The sequence below is a fragment of the Geospiza fortis genome, unplaced genomic scaffold (genome assembly GCF_000277835.1).
Source record: "Geospiza fortis unplaced genomic scaffold, GeoFor_1.0 scaffold116, whole genome shotgun sequence".
In the NCBI taxonomy this organism is placed as follows: Eukaryota; Metazoa; Chordata; class Aves; order Passeriformes; family Thraupidae; genus Geospiza; species Geospiza fortis.
The window spans coordinates 450848-460361 of NW_005054542.1; positions in this window are offsets into that span (position 1 = coordinate 450848).

The window sequence follows — 9514 nt, forward strand, 5'->3', positions numbered from 1 at the left end:
ATCACCGCAGCATATGACCGTGACTTGTGGTTGTTGCCACAAGGATTTCGGGGTGAATGAAGAGGTGTAGATCTGGCTCATGATCAGAAGGCTTGATTTATTATTTTATGACATATATATATATACTACATTATAACTATGCTAAAAAGAAAAGGAAAGGAAAGTTTCCAGAAGCTGCTAAGCTACCTAAGAATCGAAAGTAAAGAATGATAACACATGAGCTGGCCTTGACAAACTTCGAGAACTAGCTCTCCTGTGACGGGTCACTGAACCAAAACAGCCACACCAGACCAATCACAGATCCACCTGTTGCATTCCACAGCAGCAGACAATCTATTGTTTACATCTTGTTGCTGAACTTCTCAGCTTCATCAGGAAAAATCCTGAGAGAGGATTTTTCATAAAGGGAATGTCTGTGACAATGGCTCCCCCCCCTGCTGTTCCCAAGACCCCCTCCCAGCAAGCCGAGACCAGCCCACACTGGGACGCACCGCTGGTGGGGCACCCCCTGTGACTGTGGGTAACACAGCACAGCTCCGGGGCGTGGGGAGATCTCAGCAAACAAAGACAACCCCAGGCCGCCTGCACCCCCAGTCCCTGTGGAAACTCCGAGACTGTCTCCTGAAACCAGGCAGCCCAGCCCCAGAAATACACCAGCAACTTCGGGGAGGTTCACCATGCCTCCGTCGACGTACCTGCACCCCCGATGCAGCCCACATCCAGTGGGCATGGCCCCGTCCCCAGTCCTGCCTCTGAAGATGGATCAGAGAATGGCTGCACACGCCAAATCAAGAAGAAAAGCGTGGGAAAAGCCCCTACCAGGCTCCCAACCATTAAAAAGCAGGGGAAGGAAGCATGCGAGGGTGTGGTACTGTAGGAGCAGTAACAATCAAATCGTCCTGAAGAGATGGTGCCAACCACATAATGCAGCCGTTTTACAACAGCTAAGAGCAAGTCACTCTCTCACCAAGTCCAGCGGGAAATTAGCACCTCCCTGCATATGCGCTGTGAAAGAGCGAACAAGTCACAGGCATAGGAACATCACAGTATCCCGTGGTGACCCCAGAGTGAGGACGAGCAGTCTCTACTGCTCAAACCTCAACAAAACCTCACAGCCACCCTGCCTTCTGATATTTCAACTACAGGAAAGTTTTCATATTACACAAACTCTGATAAACTAGTAACGTGCTAAGGGTAAAAAATATTGAAGGCTTGTGTAGTATATGGTAGAGATAATTCATGCTATGTATGTATAAAATACTGTAGAATCCAAGGTATGTCTTCTACATGTGAACAGACACAAAGGAACGTTCGGTCACTTCTGCCTCAGGCAGAATAAACTGTATATAAGCTTGCTGCATGAGGCAGTCAGGGTGAACCACTGGGGAGGCGTTGACATTTTGTCGGTCGGATCTTGGCTCACCCAGCGTCGACACCCGGGGTTGATGCTGCCTTGGCTGTGGTGGGTTTTTTTTTTGAAATTCTATTTTTGTTAACGATCTAATAAATCATTGTTAAATTTTCTTATAAATTTAGCTGCCAATTTGATAATTTATAACAGTTTGTCACACAAGAGCTACAAAATCACACATCAGTTTACTAAATATGTCCTAGAATTCATAGTACAATACTTATCATTGTTTTTTTGCATTTGCTAAAACCAAAATTGATAAGCCTCTGATAGCTGATTCTGCTAAAGTTATTAAGAAAATATTACATTTCTATCTCAGGCATGGGCTACTGTGTCTCAAAGAGATCCCAGGATGTATATTAACAAACCTTCTCTTGATATTCCTAGTATTTCTGCTTGCATTGTTTCTAGATCGACCTGGAAGTTTCAAAGAACATAATCGTCCTAACATTTTAGATCCACTAAAGGATACATAGAACATTAATTTACTAGCATCATAAGCAAATTTCAGCTGCAAAGTTTTTTAACTAAGAATTTGCCACCTGTCATCATTTAAAAACCTAAAAGTCACCTGTTAAATGAATAAAAAATTTCTAACCTGTAACAAGAAGGTATATTACTTGCACTATTACCATAGTAACTAGAAAATTTAAATGCCTATATTTCTTTAATTATTCATAGGTTGTTCATGTTAAAAATTCCTTGCACTAGGTATTAATACAAGCTTGTTTTTAAAACATAAAATTGTCCTGGTTTAGGGCAAACTTGGTAGAAAACTTCCAAAGGGGGCCCCTCCAGAAAGCAAACCCACATGGCCCCTGCCCCCCAACTGGTTCGGGAAGAATTCCTCGGAGAGAAGTGGAAAGAACCTGTTTATTTAACAGGCACAGCACCCCCAGCACACAAAGTGAACAATACCGGATGACACCACTCTGAAAAAGATGACAAATTCAGGAAGTCTCTCTCTTGGGCGTGGTTGCTCTGTTGTCAGTGCCTCCGGTGCTGGGGCAGCAGAAATCTGGACTATATAGCTAAACTAGCTAATGAACAGAAGCAAAAAAGCAAGAAGAAGCGAAGCAGAAGCAGGAGCAAGAGAGAGCGAAGCGAAAAGCAAAAGCAAAAAAAGTGAAAGCAGCACAAAGGACTGCCCATCTCTGTGTCCCTGATAAGAAAAACCCAAACAAAACTTTCACTCTTCAAAGCCAGTCTTAAAGGCACAGAACATAATATCCCGCAGAAACAGAACATATGAATGGGGATACAAGCATCATAATGTCACCCTAGGACAAAAATACAGAAAATCTCTCCCAACCAAGTCGTGGCCTGATCAAGCCATGAACCTGGTGGGTAAAGAAAATATATTAGCATACAAACTTCACAAAACTAAACCCTTTTTGCCTTGAGATAAACGAGAAAGCTTCACCCAGAAGCGGTTCTTTCAAGTTCTCATAGTAAAAAAGAGATCTCTCAGCAACCCTCTAAGTAATAGTACCTTATTAATAAGGTACTGTTCAATAAGAATGTTTTGTTCCTAAATTTAATCATCAATACAAAGAAAAAAGGGGAAAATGTTGGGATGAATGTACATCCCCCCTTTAAATCTTAGCTGTATCATATTCTCATGTTTTTCAATTAATTATATAACAGTACAATAATTTTGTGATATTCAGCTGCCTAATCCTGAGGCAAATGCATTTCAATGGATGCTGGAAATCACAGACAGCATCCTGATGTCCCTTCAACAGACATCACAGAGCCAGGTAACCAGAACAATTCATGACTACCTCATAAAAATCTGGGACTCTTAAAATAACAGCTCATATAGAGCATCTATTTGTTTATAAATTGCTTTATTTGTTAAGTTTGTTTTTCTTACAGTTCTAAAATTGAATGCTTCAAAGTCTTTTAATTTCAGTTTAGAGTTAAGATATAACTTAGAGCTTTATTTACAAACTATTTTTTTCATGTTTTCTAAATGTTTTTCATGTTTACTAAATGTATTTCTGTTTACAAATAATTTTTTCTGGTTTTCTGTTTACAAATAGTTTTTTCTAGTAGTTAGACTTTCTTTAACCATTTTAAGAGTTAAGTAGTTTGTTGTTTTAAAGATATGCTATGATTTGTAACCTGAACATTAAGCCTGTGACATGCTAACTTGAATCTTGTCCATAGACTCTGAACTTAAGCACACCGCATTCACTAGTATATAAGTCATGCAAATTAAAACCATGCTGTTTTCTGTCACCCTGTTTGCTAAGGACCCCTGCAAATAGATGACAGAGAGCAAATCACAGTTTTGGTAAAGACAAAAAGGGAGAGATGTTGCAGTACAAGCTGACATGTACTGAACATGAATTTGGCTATGGATAAGAAATCCAGCCCAGCACCATGAACCAGCCTGGCCTGACTGACAGAGGTTTCAACAAATGACAATTCTCCTAAAATGAGAGCATTTGTATAGTCCAGAGTCTGAGAGGCGTAGAGACTTGACCAATGTCTGTGTAGCATTGGGAGTTTTTGAATGGCCTATAAAAGCTGTTCAGGAGCAATAAAACAGGCTGTTTGGTTGATGAAGCAATGGGGGGCTGTTGTGTGTTAAGCCTCAGACATATGATCACCAACATGTCAAGACTTTTAATACATTTTCTCTTCTCTGTCCAGGGGAGAAGGGTAGTAGTGATAGAGAATCTTTGGTGGGTTCCTGGTATCCAGACAGGCTCAACCCACTACAGGAAACTTTGAATTCAACATATTTTACTAAGAGTAAAAAAGACTACAGAGGCATCCAAACATATGAAGCATAATTGTCTATGCTTTAAAGGAAGTGAAAGGTAGCAGTAATTGAATTTAAAAATCTATTTTATTCAGTTACTCTTTTTGCTAAGGCTTTAATTCTCTTTTTAGGCAAAATAGCTGTACTATTCCCTTTGCATACAAAATATGGACAATGTGTTCTCCAAGTTATGGAGCTGTCATATAGTAAGTATTTACTATTTCTAATTGGAACATTGTTAAGTACTTATTATTATATAAATATTATTATTTATTATTGTTAACTAGAGGGCACCATCCATAGTTCCTTTCAGTGATGAAGAAGAACTCAATTTAATTTTATTGTATCGCAGGTATGGTGACATCTATGTATTATCTATAATTTCTTCACTTCCCTTATATTCAATATTTTATTGCTTCCTCTGATTCCCTACATAGATAATTCCAATCTCATTTAGTTCCTTTCTAGTCAGAAGCCTCCACTATTGTAATTTTCCCCTTTGAGCCATATCTTTTATGTGGCAGACACATAAAAGACACAGAGAGCAACACATAACTTTCCCAGGCATCCTCCTGGGAAAGGCTGTGAGAAGATCAGAGAAAAGAATGATCAACAATTCTTATCTTCACTTGCTGCACCTGTTGTTGTGAACATGTGGAACTGTGTTATGAGAGTTGTTCAACAAAGGGTGGTTTCTTAATTAGCCAGTGGTGATGTTGTTTGGACTGGAGGACCAATTAGATCCACCTGTATCGTGACTGTCTGTAAGGGCAATGGGTTTCTTAAAAAGTATAGTATAATAAAGTGATAGATCAGCCTTCTGAGAATCATGGAGTCAATGCTAATTATTACCTGGCTGGCGGCCTACAATGACACTTTTACTTGTCATGATAATTAATTTTTTTTATTATGAGGTGGCCAGAACTGCATCTGTATTCAAAAACCCCAACAAACATTGAGAATAGTTGAATAAATTTTCATGCTGTTTTCAAGGTAAATACATAGATCTTTATAACCTGTCATTGTGAGACATGAATTTATGTGAACAGAGGATAAAATATTTCTGAAGACTTGGCTATCAACATTTAATGAACTATTCATGGCTATTATAAAATTGTTCTTCATCCCTGTTCTCCTGGCATTAGCAGTATAACTCACATTAACATGAATAAGATCATGCTGCGTGTCTCTGTTTAGACTATTTTCATGTTCATTAAAGTACATGATATCACAGAATTCTAGAATATCTCAAGATGGAAGGAACCCACAAGGATCATCAAATCCAACTCCTTAATCCTTGCAACACTGTCAAAACATAAACCATATGACTAACAGCATCATCTGGGTGGAACTCTGACAAGTTTTGTGCTGTACCCCCTTAACTGGAAAGCCTGTTCCAACCGACCACTTTGTCAGTGAAAAATTCTTTCTAATGCCCAGTCTGAACATCCCCTTCCAACTTAATTCCATTTCCTTGTGTCCTGGTGCTGGCCACCTGAGAGAGGAGATCAGCACCTCCTCAGCCGCTTACCCTATTGAGGAAATTGTAGACTGGGATGCATGGCCTTGTCCTTGGCTTTGATGAAACTCATGAATTTTCTGTGGGCCCACATCTGGAGCTTGTCACTTAGCTTCCTGTCATCTGCAAAATTCTTGCGCCTGCTCTGGATCCCACTATCTATGTCATTAAAGCAGTTATTAAACAGTACTGGTCTTAGCACAGACCCCTGCCTTACCACCAATCTTCATCCAGCACCTTTAAAAGCAGATTCCATGGGGACCTTTCAAAGTAGTTCTCTAAGCAACCCAGGATCTGCTCTTTCCATATCCAGGGCCAAAGTTTTGCTGGAGGTTTTCCTCCTAGAGCCAACAATTTGAAACTTAAACATTTTATGGTCACTGTGACTAAGACAGCCACAAACCTGTGCTTTGCCCTCTCTGTTTGCAAGCAACAAATACGGGAACAACAAACCTGTCCTATCTGTTTCCCTTAGCACCTGATCCAGAAATTTATCTTCAAGAAGTTTCAGAAATTTCCTGGACCTGTTTTTGTCAGCTGTATGATGTTCTCAGTTGATGCCTGAGAAACTGAAATCACTCATAGAGAGATATGCAGGTGGTCCTGACATACTCCTTAATTCCTTGTGGAAAAATGCGTCAATTTGTCATCCTGGGTGGATGGTTGACAGCATGGTCCCCACAACAATATATTTCTTTTCTTTCACATTCATGTCTACCCAGAGGCTCTCAGGTGTTCCACTGCCAACTGCAAGTGTCATACAATCCCATCCCTTCTGTACAGACAGCTCTACCCTGCCCCCTCACCAGCCCTGCCCATCCCTCCTGAAGAGCCTGCAACCATCTGTCATGACACACCAGTCATGTCAGTAAAACTCAGGTTTTGCTTATCACAATGGTGTCACAGTCATGGGACTAGGAAAAAATTTCCTGTTTCTTCTTGTATTTTTTACATGTCCCGCATTGTACTCAGCACATTATGAAGCAGAATGAAGGACTTCACACCATCCCTCAAACACTGGTGTGCTGCCCTCAGGCTAATCTTAGGGAGCCTGGTTTCATGCCTTTTCCCTTCACATACAGTTAAAAGTTCTGTTAAAGAGTCCTAGCTCCATTGCAAAGATCCTTTGTCCTTGGTATACTGCCTGTTGTGGGCAGACCTGATGTCCTGTAGATCAACAGTGACCAAAACTCAAAAAATTTTTCTGGTGGCACAAGTCACAGAGACAGATATTGATTTGCTATGTCCTTCCGTATCTTCCATTATCATTCCCTGCAACTTAAAGGATAGAGGAGAACACTAATTATGTTCCTGACCTTTTAGTAAACCTTTGGCAGTGAAAACAATTTTTATCAGTTTGGTGTCTAATTAATTATTTCAATATCTGCTTTTAATTACTCAGCTGAATGCCTCATGCTAAATTAAGCATAAGTATGTCAATGGATTTTGATTAACAATGTTAAAAATTTAAAGAGAATGCATCTTCCTTTCATAGGTAGTTTCCCACTGGGATTACACGGAGTTATGAATGACACTTTCTCCTCTCTCTCCTTATCTTTGGATAGCAATGTTTATCAAGGCTGCCTGAGATGTCGAGGAAGATGTGCCAAAATATATTTTCATTTAAACATATATTTAAAGACTTCTCCAGAGGAGGCATCTCTGTGGATATTATAAAACTACTAAAATCTGAAAACACACCGAAAATGCCTGTGTACTTGTAGCAAATTAAGAAGCAGCGTTGGCAAAGCACATCAATAGTATTCAGAAAGTAAGAGTCAATTAAAAAGGCAAAGCATAAGAAAATTAGGTGCAATCAAAATTGTTATTAATGATCAATTAAATACTGTTATAAATATACCATGAGAAAAATGTTTTTAACCAAAATGAAATTTATACTGTATGAATAGATTGCCAGCCCCTTCTCCGGCCCCTCAAGGCCTGACAGCAGCATGACCATCCCACCTGTGAACTTCCTCTGCCAGCTGTGTGCCCTCTGCCTACTGTTTGAGGGGACACTCAGCCCATCCCCTGTATCATTCAAAGGCGACAGCCCCTGCAGAGGACAGCAGAGGGCAAGAAGCACTGCCCCTTGCTACCAGACAGCCTGTCCCCAAGGCCTCCCCAGCTCATGGGAAAAGCCACAGCACTTTTGGCCATGATCCATGCAGTGCTGCTCCTTTGCATGTCCTTAAGCCTGAATCAAGGCTATCCAAAGGGTCCCAGCATGCATTAAGATGTCCCATCTCTTCAGAGTGCTGACGGAATGGGTCCATCAGACGGGGCTGGACTGTGCCTTGGTTGCTGGAGAGTTGCTAGCTAACCTCCTTAGGCAGCACATTGTCTGCATTCATGGTGCTCGCCCAGTGGCAGGAGGTTGCTGCTGGCTATGGAGGCCAAGGCTAAAACCCAAGGGTGGCTCTTGAGGGGCAGGTGATTTGCCCATGCTCAGCGCCAAAAAACGGGACTTAAGATAGGCCTAGAAGCATGGATGGGTTTGGGTTGGGCAGTCCTGAAAGCAGGGAGATGTCCCCTTGGACTGGGACTTTCTTTCCTTTGTCCACTTTCCCAATGGCAATTGGAGTTTTCCTTTTCTCCCCAGACATGTGGCTCCGCAACCTGCCCAGACCCTTTTACGGTTTCTTGGCCCGTCTTTACACAACCAGGGGATCAGCTGGGCATGCCTGCCTCTTTTTCCCCTGTCCCCCTCAGCATTCCTTGCCAAAGCCCTCCTGGATCCTAAGGTGGACATCTGCTAATTGCTCCCAATGATGCCAACCAACACACGTTTCAGTTCCAAAGTTTCACTGATTGCACATTTCTCCAGTGGTTCTGCTCCAGTGCTGCTGCTTGAGTTGAAAAAGGAAATGTATTACACTTGTTGTACCTGTGCTTCTTTCATACAATTAACAAGCTCTGTTACAAGTTTACTACAGATTTTTACGTCTCTGCTGACTATATGGAAAGATACAACTAGATAAAACTATCATTTGCAGTTCACACCCTCTAATGTCTGACAGCTTACAAAGTCACAAACAGAAACAAACATCAATTGCGCTCTCTAAGTACCCACAGAACTTAAACAAAACTGTACAATGCAATGCATGTTCACACAGAAATTCATACTGAGGTGAACAAAACAATCTGTGGAGTGTAAATAAATTGGCATCTGTATAAAAATGGCTATATACAGTGCAAACTGATAAAGAACTACACAAATACTGAAGTACCCATCAACACTTCTGTACCTCTGTAGCGAAAGACATAGAACTGTACAGCTGTGCAACTTGATATCTACCAAAAGTAGAACTGGAGGCAGAGACATGACTATATACAGGCACAATGCTAACCTGGTACATATGTGGACATCCCATCTCCGCCAGGCTCCCCCTTGGTCATTTGGTCCTGTACGAAGAGGCCCTTCTGGAAACGTCAAGCAGACAGAGATCTCTAGGAAGCAAAGGGAGCACTGAGTCACTTGCAGCGTGCCCTCAGCCTCACCATAGCCTCAGCACACCTGCAAGCTCCCCAGTCCCTTCAAAGCTTCCTAGCCCATCAGCCCACACAGTGCTGCCATCCCCCTGGGCGTCCTCAGTGCCCTGAGCCCCGCCAGCCCTCTCAGCCCGTGCCTCTTCCCTGCCCACCCAGCCTCCGCCACCATTGCCCTCAGCTCCTCCAGACCCTTGCTCTCAGCACAGGGGGCCTGAGAGCACGCCAAGCAGCCTTGGCATCACTGCTGAGCAGTGCCTCTGTACAGAAAGAGGTGGCTGCCTGGCAGCTGTTGCAGGCAGCTCCCACATCAGCCTTGGCT